The sequence below is a fragment of the Acomys russatus genome, chromosome 9 (assembly GCF_903995435.1).
Source record: "Acomys russatus chromosome 9, mAcoRus1.1, whole genome shotgun sequence".
Classification (NCBI taxonomy): domain Eukaryota; kingdom Metazoa; phylum Chordata; class Mammalia; order Rodentia; family Muridae; genus Acomys; species Acomys russatus.
The window spans coordinates 37,185,687-37,204,914 of record NC_067145.1 but is presented as its reverse complement, the minus strand read 5'-3'; positions in this window follow the sequence as shown (position 1 = coordinate 37,204,914).

Here is a 19,228-nt window from a genome sequence, read left to right as displayed (position 1 = left end):
TTGCTGAGAATTGAACTTAGGACATCTGGAAGAGCAATCAGTGCTCTTAACCTCTGAGCCTCCTCTCTGGCCTGGGATACTGATTTTTTTAAAGTTAATCTTGCATCCAACCACTTGCTGAAGGTGTTTAACAGCTGTAGGAGTTCCCTGATAGAATTTTGGGACTGCTTAAGCAAACTATCATACCATCTGTGAATTGATTTCTTCCTTTCCAATTTGTATTCCCTGTTCTCCTTTAGTTATCTTAATGCTCCAGATAGAATCTCAAGTACTGGCGTGGAGTGATGGCTCAGAGGTTAAGAGCACCACCTGCTCTTCCAGAGGTCTTGAGTTCAATTCCCAGCAACCACATGGTGGCTCACAACCATCGATAACTGAGATCCGGTGCCCTCTTCTGGCCTGCAGGTAGAGAAATGTATACGTATTAATAAATAAATTAAAACAAACAAAAGAATCGCAAATATTATGTTGAGTGTATATTGGGAGAATGGACATCCTTCTCTTCTCCCTAATGTTACTGGAATTGCTTTGAGTTTCTCTCCATTCAATTTGATGTTGGCTATCAGCTTGCTATAAATTGCCTTTCTTATGTTTAGGTAGATGACTTGTATCCATAATCTCTCCAAGACTTTTAATATGAACGGTGTTGAATTTTGTCAAAGGCTTTTTCAACATCTAATGAGATGATCATGTGGTTTTTTTTCTTTCAGTTTATTTATATGATAGATTACATAGATGGATTTTCATATGTTGAACCATCCCTGCATCCCAGGGATGAAGCCTACTTGATCTTGGTGGATGGTGTTTTTCATGTATTCTTGGATTTGTTTTATGAGTATCTTATGGAATATTTTTACATCAGTGTTCATAAGGGAGATTGTTCTGAAATTTTCTTTCTTTGTTGAGTTTATGTGTGGTTTAGGTATCAGAGTGACTCTGGACTTATAGACTGAGTTTGGCAATGTTTCTTCTGTTTCTAGTTTGTGGAGTGTTGGTATTAGCTCTTCCTTGAAAGTCTGGTAGAATTCTGCGCTAAAACCATCTGGCCCAGTGCTTTTGTTGGTTGGGAGACCTTTAATGACTACTTCTATTTCCTATAGGTCTATTGAGATTGCTTTTCTGATCTTGATTTAACTTTGGTATGTGGCATCTATCAAGAAAATTGGCCAGGTGAATGCAGGAGAATCACCACATGTTTAAAGCCAGATTGGAGACCCTCCTGTCCAAAAGCCAAAAATTAAAACTGTTGCCTCTGCTGCTTCTTGATGACTTAGGCCGGGAGAAGAAAAACTATGGGACTGACTGTTGTTCTTTCTTTCATAGTGAACAGTTATAGCCTACTTAAGATAGCTCACCAGATACTAGAGATTCCATACAGAATGCTGCTTAGCCACTCATCTATGCATTTGAAATTTATCCTTGTATTTGAGACAGAGTATCTCTCTATAGTCCTGGCTGTCCTAGAGCTCACTATATAGAACTGGCTGGCCTTGAACTCACCAAGATCCTGCCTTTGCCTCCCAGGTGGCAGGATTAAAGGAGTGCAGCGCTGTGGCATATTTATCTTCATGTTGCCTGGAAGGAGGATAGTCTCATGCCCTTTGTGCAGATAGAGAATCCAGGAAGAGAAGCGTAGAGATAACACAAGTGCTGCAGGCCACACAGCTAGGGAAAAGGGAGGAACTGGAACTTCGCTACCCACTCTCCCTGTAGCAGAACCCTCCTGTCTCCTTGGTCTCTTACTGAATGGAGACTTAAAGCAAAGGACCATATTGCCTGAGAACATCCTGATTTCCCCTCTTTCCACTAACTAAGATAAACAATACAAGAGATTCTAGAAATGTCTGTGGTTGAGTCGACAAATCCACAACATCATTGATTAAAAGCCTGTTGTCGCATAAAGAGCTAGCTACAAAAGGCAAAGACCAAGGAACAAAAGAAGACAAATGAAAATGTACACCTCTTAAGTTCAGTTTAGACAGAAGGATAAGTAAGTAGAAGTGTTTGCTTGTACTGATTTGGAGATAATTTACAAATAATTTTCATAATGATTACTATTAATGGTGAAGCAATTCTTTGTTTTTATTTTTCCTATTTTTTCTCAATTATCTAATACTTTGCTTGAACTATAAAAGCTGATTTAAAATATCGAATGTATCTCTAATGTACAAAGAGTAACCAATGATCAAGTTGACATCTTAAAGCATTTTTTTGTTTTTGTTTTTGTTTTTAGTTTTTTTGGGGGGTTGGTTTTTTGAGACAGGGTTTCTCTGGGTAGCCTTGACTATCCTGGACTTGCTCTGTAAACCAGGCTGGCCTCCAAGTCACAGCGATCCACCTGCCTCTCCCTCCCAAGCACTGGGATTAAAGATGTGCGCCACCACCGGCCGGCTTCAAGCATTTTTGAAGATGCAACCAGGATATTGTTTTTGTTTTATTTTTGTAATAGAATTAGAGTAGAATTTGTAGTTCACCTGGATCTGTTGTTGAACTAACTCTGATTATCAGAAGTTACTGGAATGTACTAGATCAGCTTACGTGTACTGGAAAGCTGGAGGAATAGATTTGCACAAAGAACAAGATTCAACTTACGCTGGGGATCAAGAAACAAGTTCTTAGCAAGAGTCACACAACCTTAGCAACCTGTCAGCTTCTGAGTGTTTTTAGAATAGTGCCCACTGGTCCCCAAGGATACTTTGGTTGTCCAAAACCAACTCCCAGTCTTTTTTTCCCCCAAGGGTTTCTCTGTGTAGCCTTGGCTGTCCGGAATTCACTTTGTAGCCTGACCTCAAACTCACAGAGATCCATCCACCTGCCCCTGACTCCCAGCTTCCAACTTACAGTCTTAATGCCTGCTGGTCCTGTTACTTCCTCATTCCTAAACTCTGAGTTTTTCCAAGGGAAGGCAGCCACTTCCTCCCCAAATTACATGTGATAGAACAATAGACAGCCAGTGTCTCTTGCTCTAAGAGGTCTTCCACCACCTGGATGGTGTAGGTTCTTGGTCTGCAAACCTTTTCGAAGGGAAATAAATAACTCAAATGTATTAGTTAAATTTCTTAGTTTAGTCACATGTTGTACTAGTAACTTTTCTTGCTTGGATAAAATGCCTGTCAAATAATTGAAGGAACCAAGGTAACTGTGGTTCATGACTCAGGAAGGCCACAATTCATCATGGAAGATACTCAGGAAGATACTCATGGAAGATGAGAGAGCTGACCACATCTCTCTCTCTCTCTCTTTTTGCAATAAGGAAGTAAACAGAAGACAGGAAGTGGGACCTTAATGCCAAAATCATGGCCTTCCCCAGGGAGCCAATTTCTGTAGAGATTATCTACCTTCTAAAGGTTCTGTAGTTGTCAAAACAGTATCAATCAGAGGCCAAAAGTACAAATATATGAGCCTATGCAAGGATATTCACATTCAAACAACAACATGTCTCCTAAACTCAGTCACAAACTAAATGCATAGACAATATATTAATGTAAGAAGATCATTTATGTCTTATTTGCTATTGTTTTCATCCCATGTTTGTCAGAGAAACAAAAATTCACAGTCAAGTCTTTAGAAAGAATATGGTGATACCCTAGCCCACAACTCCAGCAAGAGCCACTGCTCTACCAGAGGCCATGCCAGCATTTACAGCCAAGGTGAGTCCCCACCTGCAGACACCTAGCACTTCCTCAGATTCCTCACAGATCCCCAAGAGCATCCCTTCCTCTCATCTCCATACTCTGGCCTACAACTCCAGTAGAAGCTCACTGCTATACCAGAGGCTACAACTGTGCCAGGAACCCTAGAATCCACAGCAGTACCTGGAACCACAGGGGGCATGTGGGTGCCCAGAATCACAAAAACTCCCTCTCTTACCAGAGACCATGGTGATATCAAAAACCCCAAACCCAGAGATCACACAGGCCATCAAAACCCCATTGGAGACACTCACTAGACCTGAGGACTCTCTGATCATGAGAACCACAGGCCAGTCAGGCCAGAAGACCAGAGAGGAAACAGAAACCAAGGAAAAAACATCAATCCAACAAAGAGAACATTATAAGTCAGCGCCTAAACCTGTAATTAAACCAAACCTAGATGCCTAGAGGCAGGAATAAGGACACAGTCAACAACAGCCAGGTCAATATGGCATCACCAGAACCCAGCTATCCTACTGTAACAAGCCTTGGGTATTCCTACACAGTCAAAGAAGAAGAAAATAACCTTAAAACCAATTTTATGAAGATTATAGAGGCCCTTAAAGAGGAAATAAATTAATCTCTTAAATCCAGAAAGACACAAACAAACAATGCATGGAAATAAATAAACCCATAAGGAAAGCAAGAGACCCCAGAATAAACAAATAGGTAAAGAAAATGAATAAGAGCCGGGCATGGTGGCTCAAGCCTTTAACCTCAGCACTCAGATTTAATGGGGCTGAGAGAGTTGGCCAAGTGGATATAGAACATAATAATAATACGGAATGTTGGGGTGTACATGTAATACTGAGATCGCCCAGTGTAATACCAAGATCACTCAGATCGCGAGACCCCCAAAATGACCGCCAGGACTCAATACTGATGTAACATACATAGGTTCCAGTATTACGGGCTTGAGCTTTGGATCACAATACTTCTTTTTTTTTTTTTTTTTTTTTTTTAACTCACAAGGGACTTTTATTCAGACCTCACTGAAGCTCTTTGATTCAGCAAGTCAATGTAAAGACAACTCACTTATAAGCATGCCAATGAATACAATAAGCATTTTAAAAATAGATAACATGTACAAATGGCCAAAGAAATGACATATTATTCAAAACTTTAGTTATTAGAGAAGCACAAATAAAAACTGTCACAATACTTCTTGATGCAGCAGGATAGGAGAGTGACCCCGAGCTTCAAGGATAATGGGCTTATAAAGGGAAGTGGGGGGGGGGTGGGGAAGGGGGGTTGTGGGTCACGAATGTCGACCTTTAGGCTGGTTGGTGTGGAGGATGGATCTTCAGGGAAGTTGTGGGTCACAGGAATGTCAATCTTTAGGCAGGTTGGGTGGAGACTGAGTCTGGAGGGGAAGTTTTTTTTTTAATCTAAGAGGAACATTGGGAGCTAATTATATGTAATCGCTCTGGTGGAGTTTCTGGAGACTGCTGGCAGGTGTCATTCCCAGAACGCAGGGAGAAGGGTCACCTAGAGGACAAGGTCTCACGGAACATCCACAGACCATGGCATTAGTTGCAGATGTGCATTACATATAGAATATGGCATTAATTTTGCCCTTACATGCAAAAATCTCTAAATTCTATTCTAAGGGTTGCATGGAGCGATAACTGGAGACGAAGTAAAAAAGTAAAGGGGGGCAGCGGTTCATGAGGGGCGTTTTAGCTTTTGCTGAGTGAAGAACAAGGAGCCACTGAACCCTGTCCCCCCCCAAAACCAAAATGAAATAACAACAAGAAAAGTGAAACAACACCCCCCCCCAAAAAAAACCCAAAACCAAAACAACAACAACAAAATCCAAAGCATCACTGCTGGCTGCAGAGATGGCTCTGTGGGTGAAGTCAACTGTCATCTGATGATACAAGCTTGAAGACATGAGTTCAATAGCTGGAGCCTAAGTAAAAATAGAAAGAATCAACTCCACAAAGCTGTCCTCTGATCTCCACATATTCCCCATACACACAAATCACACACACACACACACACACACACACACACATACTAAAAACCAAAACCAAAAATAACTCCTGCATTAGACTGTAAGAAATGAACACAAGCACAGTGGTCAGTGTAGGAGGCAACCGAGTACTCATCTGGGTGACAGATGCTTACCTGGAGCAGAGTCATAGCGGTCAGGGACTAGGAAGTGCTCAAAGGTAGTGGCTAGAAATGTAAAGGGGTACAGTGCTTGTAGAGTATTGCGAAGCCTGTGTCTAATCCTCAGCAGTGAAGACAAGCCGCAGAATGCCTGTAGAATAGTAGGTGTGTGGTACAAAAGAAGGTGTTAGTTGTACTAACAAGAAGGGTGAGTGAATCCAAGTGAACTCAGGAAGGTTAAGGCCAAGTGTTTGCTTTGGATGCAAGTTGGACACAGACTTTACTGACATGCCTGTGTAGATGCTGCATAAGGAAATTGTCATTGTTTGAATTGGGACGGCCCCCATAGACTTATGTGTTTGAATGCTTGCCCATTGAGAAAGACAGTTAGGAGGTGTAACTTGTTGGAGTAGGAATGGCTGCGTTGGAGGAAGTGTGTCACTGTAGGGATGGGCTTTGAAGTCTCCTATGCTCAATACTCCCAGTGTGGAACACAGTCTCTCCTTGCTTCCTGCAGATGATGTAGAGCTCTCAGCTTCTCCAGCACCAGGGCTGCCCGCATGCTGCCGTGATCCCACCATGATGATGATGGACCAAACCTCTGAAACTCTAAGCCAACTCCAAATAAAAGTTTTCTTTATAAGAGCTGGCATAGTCATGGTGTCTCTTTGCAACAATAAAACCCTAACTAAGACTGAGGCACAAGGGCTGGGCGGGCAGTGGCACATGCCTTTAATCGGGAGGCAGAGGCAGGTGAGTCAGTGTGAGTTCGAGGCCAGCCTGGTCTACAATGCTAGTCCAGACAGCCAAGGCTACACAGAGAAAAACCCTGTCTTGAAAAACAAACAAACAAAAAACAACAACAAGACTGAGGCACAAGAATCTCAGTTGAAGTAGGGAAGTCAAGGCTACATATAGATTAGGAAGTTACCAGCAAATGAGTAATTCAAAAGCCATTTAAACTAAGAGTCTCAAGACCTACAGATAGACAAATGGTCTGCTCTGCATAGAAAGAGCGATGAGATACAGTGTTGTCTTTATCCAGAAATGTAACTCAAGGCCGTTTTATCCAGAGGGAGAAAGCAGCTCATTTTGTTAAGTTGTGACAAGGGTCAAATAATAATAAACCTACAGACCCTCTGCTAGGATGAGCATGTGAAACAATTTGTGGCCATGGTAAGGACATATGCTTTAGTGACTGGAGAAAACCTGATTGGAATGGTCTCAGGCATAAACCTTAGGAGAAGACCTTGGAACAGTAAGCACAGGTTCTTTCAAAGTGTAGGCTTTAAAGAAATAGAGGAGACAAGAGAACTGAAGCAGCACCGAGACCTTTAATACAGTTACATTTCTTTATACATGGGTTGTGTGTGTGCATGCTACCGCAGGCATGTAGGTCACAGGACAACTTTTGGTAGTCAGTTCTCTCCTTTCACTCCCTGTATCCTAGGAACTGAACTCAAGCAGTCAAGCTTGGCAGCAAGTGCCCTTACCTGCTGAGATGGGGCTGGCCCTTGTTTTAAGGATGGGGAAATACCAGGGCTGCTGGGAGATGTGGTCTCTATCAGAGGCAAACCTTGTTGGAGGGAGAACTGCACACTAGTCCTGAGGCCTCAGAGGGGGCAGCATCTGGGGGTGGGAGTCAGCAGGGGTTTTGTTGTTGTTAGCTTTCTTTTATTTTTCTGTAAAGGGCCAGATGCTATTTTAAAATCTGTGGTATCTCTGTGACATATTTTTGCACCCAGAATTTTAAATTATGAAAATCTTTCTTAGCCGTAAAAAAACCAAAAAAAAAAAAAAAAAAGAACAGGATTTGGCTCCCAGGCTTTTCTTTGTAGGCATCTAAGCCAGGACAGTACAAAGCCACTGACTTCAGATTAGAGAAAGAGCTCAGATGTAGATAAGGGGTGTATATGAGCAGCAGGCCTCTTATGATTGCTTTAGTCTTCTCTAGAAAGTAGGGGAAAAGTTATTACTGTTGGTAAGACTGGGAGTTAAAAGGGCTAGATAGGCAGACATGGTAACAGGTATCTTTATAAACACTTTTAGGCCAGGCGGTGGTGGCACATGCCTTAAATCCCAGCACTCGGGAGGCAGAGGCAGGCGGATCGCTGTGAGTTCAAGGCCAGCCTGGTCTACAAAGTGAGTCCAGGACAGAGAAACCCTGTCTCAAAAAACAAAACAAAACAAACATACACTTTTCATGGGTTGGGGATGCACAGGTGCTGCAGTGACCATGTGAGGTCTTAGGATCAAACTCAAATTGCCATGCTTGGCAGCAAGCATCCTTGTCGGTGGAGTCATCTTACCAGCTCAGAATATAATCTTAATTCTAGAGAGAATATTGTGAATTCAAAGTCATCCAGGGATATGTAGTAGGTTCCAGGATGTCTGAACTGTACATTGAGACCATGCCTCACAACACACACACACACACACACACACACACACACACACACTAGATATTTGCAGAAGCAAATTAAACAGGCCAAGTCAGGGTGAATGCTGTGGTCTCAGTGTTTCCATCCCCCATACATATGTTGGAATCCCCTACAGAGGGGCTTTGGGAGGTGATTTGGCCCTGGGGATGAAGCCTGCATGACTCTGATGAGTAACAGCCTTCTAAGAGAGGTCTTGAATGGATGGGGGAACACCCGAAAAGGAGAGGTTGGGGCAGAGAGGGAAACATGGTCAAAGTACACTATACACTTGTATGAAAATGTACTAGTGACACTTAGTGCTGTGTACTACGAATATGTACTAATAAGTGTGTGTATGTGTGTGTGTTTAAGGTCTTAGGAGCCTTTACTTCTAGAATCTGAAAAATGGATTGTGTTGCTTTTGTTTTGGCTTTTTGTTTTTTTCAAGATAGCCCTGGCTTTCTTAGACCTCGCTTTATAGGCCAGGCAGGCCTTTGACTCACAGAGGACCACCTGCCTCTATTTCCCAAGTGTTGATATTAAAGGCCTGTGCCAGTATGCCCTGTTCTGGAAAATGGTTTCTTTCTAATAATCCAATCTAGTGGTGCCTCGATCAAGGATTTGTACTATAACAAATGCATTTCTTGACCAATGAGATAACTCAGTGGGTAAATCCATTTGCTGGTAATACCGATAAACTGAGGTTGATCCCAACACCTACATGCTATAATGAGAGAAAGACTCACCCAGACTGACCAACTGACCGACACACAGACACACACACACAGACACACACATGCAAATAAATAAGTGTAATTAAAAAAAGATTCATTTATTAGGTGTACAGTGCTCTGCCCTCATGTTTGCTTGCACGTCAGAAGAGGGCATCAGATCTCATTATAGATAGATGCGAGCCACCATGTGGTTGTTGGGAATTGAACTCAGGACTTTTGGAAGAAGAGACAGGGCTTTCTTTATTTAAATTATAATTTATTATAATTTATTCAGATTACATCCGGATTGTAATCCCTTCGCTTGTATCTTCTCATTCCCATCCTCCCTCCTCTTCCATCTATTCCCCTCCTCCTCCTAGACCTCTGACAGCCGTTTGACCACAGCTTATCAGGTCTCATCCAGGTAGCTTGCTTCTGCCTATGCTTTAATTCCAGCACTCAGGAGGCAGAGGTAGGTGGATATCTGTGAGTTAGAGGCCAGCTTGGTCTACAAAGCATGTCCAGGACAGTCAAGGTTACACAGAGAAACCATGTCTTGAAAAACAAACAAACAAAAAAGTGAGTATATACCCTGCCTGTCTTCCTGGGTCTGGGTTACCTCACTCAGGATAATCACTTCTAGTTCCATCTGTTTGCCTGCAATTTCAAATTATCCTTATTTTTAATAACTGAGTAGTATTTCATTGTGTAAATGTACCACAGTTTCTTTATCCATTCTTCAACTGAGGGACATCTAGGTTGTTTCCAGATTCTGGCTATTACAAATAAGGCTGCTATGAACATAGTTGAGTAGATGTCTTTGTTGTGTGGCGGAGCATCTTCTGGATATATGCCCAGGAGTGGTAAGGCTGAGTCTTGGGTAGCACTATTCCCAATTTTCTGAGAAAGTGCCAGATTGATTTCCACAGTGGTTGTATAAGTTCACACTCCCACTAGCAACAGAGGTGTGTTCCCCTTTCTCCACATCCTTGCCAGGCCAGCATGTGCTGTTACATGAGAGTTTTTTGTTTCGTTTTGTTTGTCACTTGAGTTTTTTACCTTAACCATTCTGATGGGTGTAAGATGGAATCTCAGTGTCCTTTTGATTTACATTTTCCTGATAATTAAGGACACTGAACATTTCTTTAACTATTTTTCAGCCATTCAGTATTTCACTGTTGAGAATGCTCTGTTTAGCTATGTACCTCATTTTTAATTGGGTTGTTTGGTCTGGTAGTGCTTAATTTCTTGAGTTCTTTATTTGTTTTGGATATTAGCCTTTGTCAGATGTAGGGTTGGTGAAGATCTTTACCCAGTCTGTAGGCTGCTGTTTTGTCCTATTGACAGTGTCCTTTGCCTCACATCTTTTCAGTTTCATGAGGTCCCATTTATTAGTTGTTGATCTTAAAGCCTGAGCTGTTGGTACTCTGTTCAGGACGTTGTCTCCTATGCCAATGACCTCAAGGTTCTTCCCCACTTTTTTCCTAACAAATTTAGTGTGTCTGGTTTTATGTTGAGGTCTTTAATCTAGCTGGACTTTAGTTTTATGCAGAGTGATAAATAAGAGTGTATTTGTATTTTCTGTACGGAGACAGCCACTGAGACCAGCACCACTTGTTGAAGATGCTGTCTTTTTTCCATTATATGGTTTTGGCTTCTTTCCATGTTTTGTGCCATGAATTTTTTAGATTTAACATTTCCTTTAATGGTTGCATTCAATTCTTCCATTGAATCTTCTATATCTGGGATTCTTTTTTTATTGAGTGCTTTTGCATTAATGTTCATAAGAGAAATTGGTCTGAAATTTTCTTTCTTTGTTGGGTTTTCTTGAGGTTTCGGTATCAAAGTGACCGTGGCCTCACAGAATGAATTTAGTAATGTTCTATCCATTTCTATCTTTTGGAGTAGCTTGAAGAGTATCAGTATTAGCACCTCTTTGATTCTGGTAGATTTCTGCTCTGAAACAATCTGGCCCTAGGCTTTTTTTTGTTTGGGGGATTATTAATGACTGCTTCTATTTCTGTAGGAGAAATAGGACTATTTAGTTGGTTTATCTGATCTTGATTATATTTTGGCAAGTGGAATAGATCAAGAAATTGTCCATTTCACTTAGATTTTCAAATTCTGTGGTATATATGCCTTTGAAGTAGGATCTTATGATTCTTTATATTCCTTCAGTGCCTGTTGTTGTGTCTCCCTTTTCATTTCTGATCTTGTTAATTTGGATAGTGTCTTTCTGCCTTTTGGTTAGTTTGGCTAATGGTTTGTCTATCTTGTTGATTTTTTCAAAGAACCAGCTCCTGGTTTTGTTGATTCTGTGAACTATTCTCTTTGTTTCTAATTTATTGATTTCAGCCCTGAGTTTGATTATCTCCAGATGTCCTCTCCTCTTGGGTGTTTCTGCTTCTTTTTTTCCTAAGGCTTCCAGATGTGTCATTAAGTTGCTTATATGGGATGTTTCCAATTTCTTTATAAAGGCACTTAGTGCTATGAATTTTCCTCTTAACACTGCTTTCAATGTGTCCCACAAATTTGGGTATGCTGTTCTTTCATTTTCATTGAATTTCAGGAAGTCCTTACTTTCTTTATTTCTTCTCTGACTCAGGTGTCATTAAGCAGAGAGTTGTTTAGTTTCCATGTATGTGTATGCTTTTTGTTATTTCTGTTGTTGTTGAAGTCCAACTTTAGACCATCGTGATCTGATAGGATACAAGGTATTATTTCAATCTTCTTGAATCTGTTGAGGCTTGCTTTGTGACCTACTATATGGTCAGTTTTGGAGAAGGTTCCATGAGGTGCTGATACACCTGAGATTCTTTCCTCCATCTCTTGTATTTGTTGGAGATGCTTACCTCTGCAGTTCCTGTTTTCTTCTTTAAGTTCTCTCTTTCCAGGCTTCCTCAGTTTGTGTTTTTACTATTGTTTCCATTTTCTTCTTCAGATCTTCCACTATTTTGTTGCTTTTCTTCATCTGATTGTTTATATATTCCTGAATTTCTTCCAGTGACCTCTTCATTTCCTTTCTATAGGCCTCTTTCATGGCCTCTCTAAGGGCCTTAATCTGCTTGCTGTGTCTTCCTTACAGATTTCCTCCATTATCACTTTTGTTTAAAAAAAAAAAAGATTTGAGGTCATTTTCTTGTGTTTCAGATGTGTTAGAGTTTCCACAGCTGATTGCTTTGAGATAACTGGGTTCTGGAGATGCCATCTTATTTTGGCTTTTGTTGTTTGTGTTTTTACACTGGCTTTTAGCCATCTTGATATCTCTGGTGTTGGGTGGTAGTTTCTGGTGTCCTTTACTAGCTGTTGAGAGTAGCTCATAGGTGAGTGACTAGGTTGAGACCCCTAACCTGTAGGGATCAGAGAACTCTTCCTTGTATCAAGCAGGTTACCTGGGTTCAGATTTGGAAACTTTACATGTATTGGCAGGGTGTCCTGAGGTCAGATCTACTTACTTGTGCTCTACTCTGTGGGGTCTCCTTTGGGCTAAAAGACCCAGAACTTGGCATGTTGTGGCCCAAAGTTCTGTCTGAAACACAGAACATGGGTGATGCTCCCTAGGCTTTGGAGACTGCACCTGTACCTACTTAGACCCATGAACTCTCCATGTATTGGCCGGGTGACCTGAGGTCAGATTCACCTGTGTTCCAGGTTGTGCTGTCTCCGCTAGGCTAGAAGCCCAGACACTTGTGCCTTGTGGCCCACTGCTTGGTCTGAGACAGAGAGTGAGGTTGCTGCGTGGCTACTGGCCTGGGGCTAAGGTTTGGAGACCACTCCTGTGCCTGTGCCTGCTTGGACTCGTGAACTCTCCACGGATTAGCTGGGTGACCTGAGGTCAGATCCATACCCTGAGGTCTCCCCCTAGGCTAGTATACCTAAACGCTGGTGACCTGTAGCTCAAAGTTCAGTCTGAGACACAGAGTACGAGATGTAAAGCGTAGATGCAACTCACAGACAGGCAGGGACCCAGGGACTCCTCGGTGGACCAGCTGGATGGCGATATATGCTCCACATAGTGCAAACCCCTCTTTCCCAGGGCACTTCAGCTCTGGTGCTCTGTAGCTCCCAGACTGGTCCCTAGGCTCAGTCCTCCTGATCAGACATAATATATGATGGGTGTCGCCACCTTGAATCTTCTAGGCAGTGCTCTTAACCTCTGAGCCATCTCTCCAGCCCCAAATAATGTAATTTAAAAAAGAAGTTCCTAGCCAGGCGTGGTACGACATGCCTGTAATCTAAGCACTTGGGAGGCAGAGGCAGGCAGATCGCTGTGAGTTTGAGGCCAGCCTGGTGTACAAAGTGAGTCTGGGACTACATAGAGAAACCCTGTCTTGAAACCCTGTCGAAGAAGAAGAAGGAGGAGGAGGAGGAGGAGGAGAAGGAGGAGGAGGAGGAGAAGAAGAAGTTCCTATTGTTTACAAATTCCTTCCGCTACACAGAAGCAGAATGGAGTAGGTAACACTGGAGCTAAAGTTTTGCCGACATGCATGAGAAAATCTGGAGAGGAAATTGAAGAGGTTTCTAATGGTGGCAATCACTGACTGACTATGGAATTTAAGCTGTGACAGTAAAACAGTGATAAAATCAACACATCAATGTTTCCAAAGAATTTCCAATGATTAGGATCTATAGAAGTTAGTTGCCGGGCATGGTGGCACATGCCTTTAATGCCAGCACTCAGGAGGCAGAGGCTGGAGTTCGAGGCCAGCCTGGTCTACAAAGTGAGTCCAGGACAGCTAAGGCTACAGAGAAACTCTGTCTCAACAAACAAACAAACAAAGTTAGTAGAAATACAGGAGGGAGTGGTTTGAGAATAACAATGTATGCGTGGGGAAGCAAGATGGCTCGGTGGGTAAGGGTGGTTGCTGCCAAGGCCTGATGACCTGAGTTGATCCCTGAATTTACACACACACACAAATAAATAAATGTGTAAAGAGAGAGTTGATGTATTAACTTGAGACAAACTGACGCTTTACCAGTTACTAAGAATCAGATCTAACTGAGGAATTTAAAGAGGTGACTGGGTGCCAGAAGTCAAGGCACTGCCAACAGCATCAATGTGCCTGTTAAAATCAGCAAGACAGCACACACGTCACCCCAACACTCAAGAGTTTTGAGGCAGGGAGAATTGTGAGATTGAGGCCCACCTACTACATAACAAGACCTTGCCTCAAAGCATAAGCAAACAAGTGGAACCAAGGCAGGAATAACAATGTATCAGCATTGTTGAAGTCATCAAGAAACCAGGTGACCTTGGGTTGCTAGATGGTTTCCTTGCTCAGAAATCTGATGAGTAACTTGTAACATTCCTCCTCCTTTTGTAATTCACTGAAGGTGTCAACCTTGAATATGAACTCACTACTCTGTGAAGTACAAAATGATGCTTGTACAGTATTTTATTCATTCATTCATTCATTTATGAATACAGTATTCTGCCTGTAGGTCAAAAGACAGCATCATGATCTCATTATAGATGGTTGTGAGCAGCCTTGTGGTTGCTGGGAATGAACTCGGGACCTTTGGAAGAACACTCAGTGCTTTTAACCTCTGAGCCATCTCTTCAGGCCCCATGTACTCAGGCAATGGCACATGTGCCACATAATGCTTTCTTGTTCCACTATGCAGGTCTCAGGAATCAACTCAGCTTGTCAGGCTTTGTGACAAGGGCCTTTGCCTGCTGAGCTTGTCTCCCCTGCTGAGTCATTGGCTTTTAATGAATGTGGAAAGGTCACATTGGAGGCCACATCATGACCAAAATGTTGGGTTGGATGAGGACAGTTTTATGAGGAAGAACAAGCAGATAGAATGAGTTATTTAGGAAGTCCCGTCCATGGGGCCTGCATTCCGTACTTCCCTTGGCACCATGACCAAACTCTATAAGAGGTGACTCAGGGAGGATTCGTTTGGGACCATGGATTTAAACAAGCTGGGGCCTGCTGGTGTGGGCCTGTCATTACAACAATAAGTGTGTGGCCAAATCATAACCAAACAGACCTCAGAAGGTTAATAGACAAAAGTGTTTTTTCTTTTGTTTCTGTTAACATTCAGTAAAATTTACATTTTCATCATTTTGGTAAACAGTCCTTTCCCTGCGATCGTGGATATTGATCCAGGAGGGCAAAAGGAGCAGAGGTGATGGGGGGAGGGGGGCTCGGGGACTCTGATGGCCCAGGAGTAGAACAGAGTGACTGATTTCCTGAAGCAGCTTCAAAGAGACAGCTCAACTTTATTTAGCATGAACAAGCGTTGTATAGAACTTTCTAGGGTGGGTAGGGATTCCAAGGTGAGTTCACATCATTGGTTGGGCTTAAGGCAGTGAGAAATACCTCATTTGCATGGAGTTGCGCTCCAGGAGGTCCCAGGTGCATGCTGGGTAGTTCTTCTTTTTTTGGGGGGTGGGATGGGTGGATTTTTTGTTTGTTTGTTTGTTAAGACAGGGTTTTCCCTGTGTAGCCTTGGCTGTCCTGGACTTGCTTTCTACACCAGGCTGGCCTTGAATTCACAGCAATCCACTTGCCTCTGCCCTTGGAGTGCTGGGATTAGGGGTGTACACCACCAACAGCTGAGCGGTTTCTTATGGGGAGAAATGATGTTGAACGCATAACATCACTAAGGATACGTTACGTTCCTCAAGTAGGGGGAATGGAAGCCTCACTAACAAAGGGAGTCTTTCATTTTGTGCTGAGCTCAGGGCTTTCTGGTCGTGGCAGACTACAACATTAGCAGCAGGGTTTCCCAACAGTCCGGTGACTAGCATATATTCGCAATGTTCACAACTACCAACACTTGAATCTGAAGATTTTTACCACTCAAAGCATCAATCTCATGCCATGTCGTAAGTCTATTCCTGTCTTTTCCTAGGCCCCAGCAACTGCTAATCCGTGTCCTGCCACTATATATTTTTTATTCTAAACATTACTGGAACAAGAATGGTATCACAGAGCCGGGCTTGGTGGCGCATGCCTTTAATCCCAGCACTCAGGAGGCAGAGGCAGGCGATCGCTGTGAGTTCGAAGGCCAGCCTGGTCTACAAAGTGAGTCCAGGATGGCCAAGGCTACACAGAGAAACCCTGTCTCGAAAAACCTAAAAAAAAAAAAAAAAAAAAAAAAAAAAAAAAGTGGTATCACAGGGCTGGAGAGATGGCTAAGCGGTTAAGAGCCCTGGCTGCTCTTCCAGAGGTCCTGAGTTCAATTCCCAACAACCATATGGTGGCTCACAGTCATCTATAGTGAGATCTGGTGTCCTCTTCTTGTGTGCAGGTGTAAATGCAGGCAGAACACTGTATACATAATAATAAATCTTTAAAAAAAAATGGTACCACACACTCTTTGGTTTTGGATACCATCTTTTTTTTCCACATAGGATGCTTTCAAGATTGATCTGTGCTGGAACAGAACTTCATTCTTTTTTTTTTTTTTTTTGGTTTTTCTAGATAGGGTTTCTCTGTGTAGCCTTGACTGTCCTGGACTCGCTTTGTAGACCAAGTTGGCCTCGAACTCACAGCGATCTGCCTGCCTCTGCCTCCCAAGTGCTGGGATTAAAGGTGTGCGCCACCACCGCCCGGCTCAGAACTTCATTCTTGTTATTGTTGAGTAATATTCCATCATGTGCATATAGTGCAGTCAACTATTTTGAATAATGATGTTATAAGCACATGCAAGCTTATTCTTTTGATATCTGCTGACTGAGCATAAGGCCTTGCACATGCTAGGCACATGTCCTCTCATTGAGCTACACCTCCAGCCATTAGAAGTTCCTTTTATAGCCGGGAGGATACAAGTGATGGGATAACAACTGAGTTGTAATCTGAATAAATTATTTAAAAAAAAAAAAAGAGAGAGAAGACCAGAAGAAAAGAGAGAAGAAGGTTGTGCCATGGATTAGGTGGAGGAGAAGCACATGGCTGACATGGATGGAGATTTGGCCCAGATGAAGAACATTAGCAAGTATTTGGGATGATGGATGGGAGGCAGCTTGATAGAAGTTATTGGAAGCAGATGGCATGGGATTGAGACAGGGTCTCTCTGTGTAAACCAGGCTGGCCTCAAACTCATAGCGATCCGCTTGCCTCTGCCTCCCTAGTGCTGGGATTAAAGGCGTGCTCAATTTCTACTTGAAAGGCAGAGAAGGTCCCATGCTGGCACCTGGAGCTGATTGGGGTGACTCCTCTATTCAAAGTGAGTTATCACCAGGGCTCCATATTCAAGTCCCCCAACTATCGCAGCAAGCACATAGCTCTTAGCTCAAAGTGAGTAAGAAATAGCTTATTCTTGGGCTAATGTGGACACTAAGTCTGAGTACAATGTTTAAGGATTAGTGTGAGTCATCCAGCTGATTCTACGTGTTAGCACCTAGAGAAAAGAACAGAGAAGCACCAGTAGTACAATGTGAATCTGAGGCAACTCAGATCCCAGGAGTAAGAAAATGAGGAGGAATGAATAAATAAAATAAGGACTAGCTGTTCAAGCAGGAAATGCAGCAAAAAGAAGAGACTCTTGAAAGGCAGAATCTCTGGAAAGAAAGGGATCAGCTGTATCAAATGCCACTGACCATGAAATGAGGGGGGAACCCCATAGATATATATGTTAGACTTAAAGCTGGTGAGGGTTGTGGTTGGCCTTTAATTCCAGCACTTGGGAGGTTGAGGTGAGCAGATCTCTGTGAGTTACAGGTCAGCCTAGTCTATACATCAAGTTTCAGGACAGCCCATGTTATAGAGAGAGACCCTGTCCTGAACACCGCCCCCACTCCCCAATGTTATAGAGAGAGACCTGTCCCTGAACACCGCCCCACTCCCCAATGTTATAGAGAGAGACCCTGTCCTGAACACCGCCCCCACTCCCCAATGTTAGATTTAAGAATGTAGAATGCTGATGATCTGGAGCAGAGTTCAGGGGTGAGGGATGGTCTGCATGGGTCCAAAGAGAAACAAAAAAGCAAATGTGAAAGAGTCCAATAAAGAAATTCAGATAAAAGAAATTCAGAAATAAAGAAAGAGCAAAAGTAAATAGGTAGTCTTTAGAACACTGTTCTCAACCTCTGAGTCAAATGACTCTTTCACAGGGGTGACTTAAGACCATAGGAAAACATATTTACATTAGGATTCCTAACAGTGGCGAAATTACACAGTGGTTGAAATAGCAACAAAAATAATTTTGTGTTTGAGGGGTTACTACAACACAAGGAACTGTATTAAAAGGCTGCAGCATTTGGAAAGTTGAGGACCACTATTTTAGAGGGAAACACAAATGAATCCCCCACCTCTTCCACAGATGGTAGTAAATATAACACATTTTGGGGCCGGGCGTGGTGGCACATGCCTTTAATCCCAGCACTCGGGAGGCAGAGGCAGGCGGATCGCTGTGAGTTCGAGGCCAGCCTGGTCTACAAAGTGAGTCCAGGATGGCCAAGGCTACACAGAGAAACCCTGTCTCGAAAAACCAAAAAAAAAAAAAAAATATATATATATATATATATATATATATAATATTTATATATATATAAATAAATAACCCATTTTAAGTTGACTTAAGTGATCCAACTGAGGGGATAAAATAAATCAGATAATTATGTGTAAGTGGCAAGCCTGGTTTTGCACAGTGCAGTTTACACAGCTACCAGAGTGCTGTGTTATATTCAGATGTGGAAGGCTGGTAGTTTGGGAGTAGGAGTGAATTTTTCCTGCTTTCTGATGTCTACTTTTCTCAGGTAAGAGACAAGATAATGCCCCCCCCCTTTTTTTTTGGTTTTTCAATACAGGGTTCTTCTGTGAAGACTTGGCTATCCTGGATTTGCTTTGTAGATCAGGCTGACCTCAAAATCAATCCACCTGCCTCTGCCTCCCGAGTGCTGGGATTTAAGGCGTGCGCCATCATGCCCGGCTAAGATAATGCCTTTTAAATGAGGAAGTATTGGAATGGTTAGAAGATATCACACAACTGGTTAAGAAGGCAGGATAAATGCATTAACAACCCTAGGGATTGCCCATGTGCACCTCAGGAAAATAACTAACTTCATTCTTAGCATGGCTATTTTTTTTTCCCCAGCCAAGTTCAGCTATCCTGTTGAAGGTATATACTGTAGTGAATTAACCAGAATTGTACTGTAGGCTGTTAAGGAGTAAGTCAGCTTTCTCTTACCTGTCCCAGCTCCCAAATAATGTCAGAGACCTATCAGATTTATTAATAAGCTTTAAAGCTCTGCAGTTGGGCAGATATTGATCTATTCTAACCGGATATACTTCCCAACTACGTGCCCCACGTTACTTGCCATCCTAGTTTCGCCTTG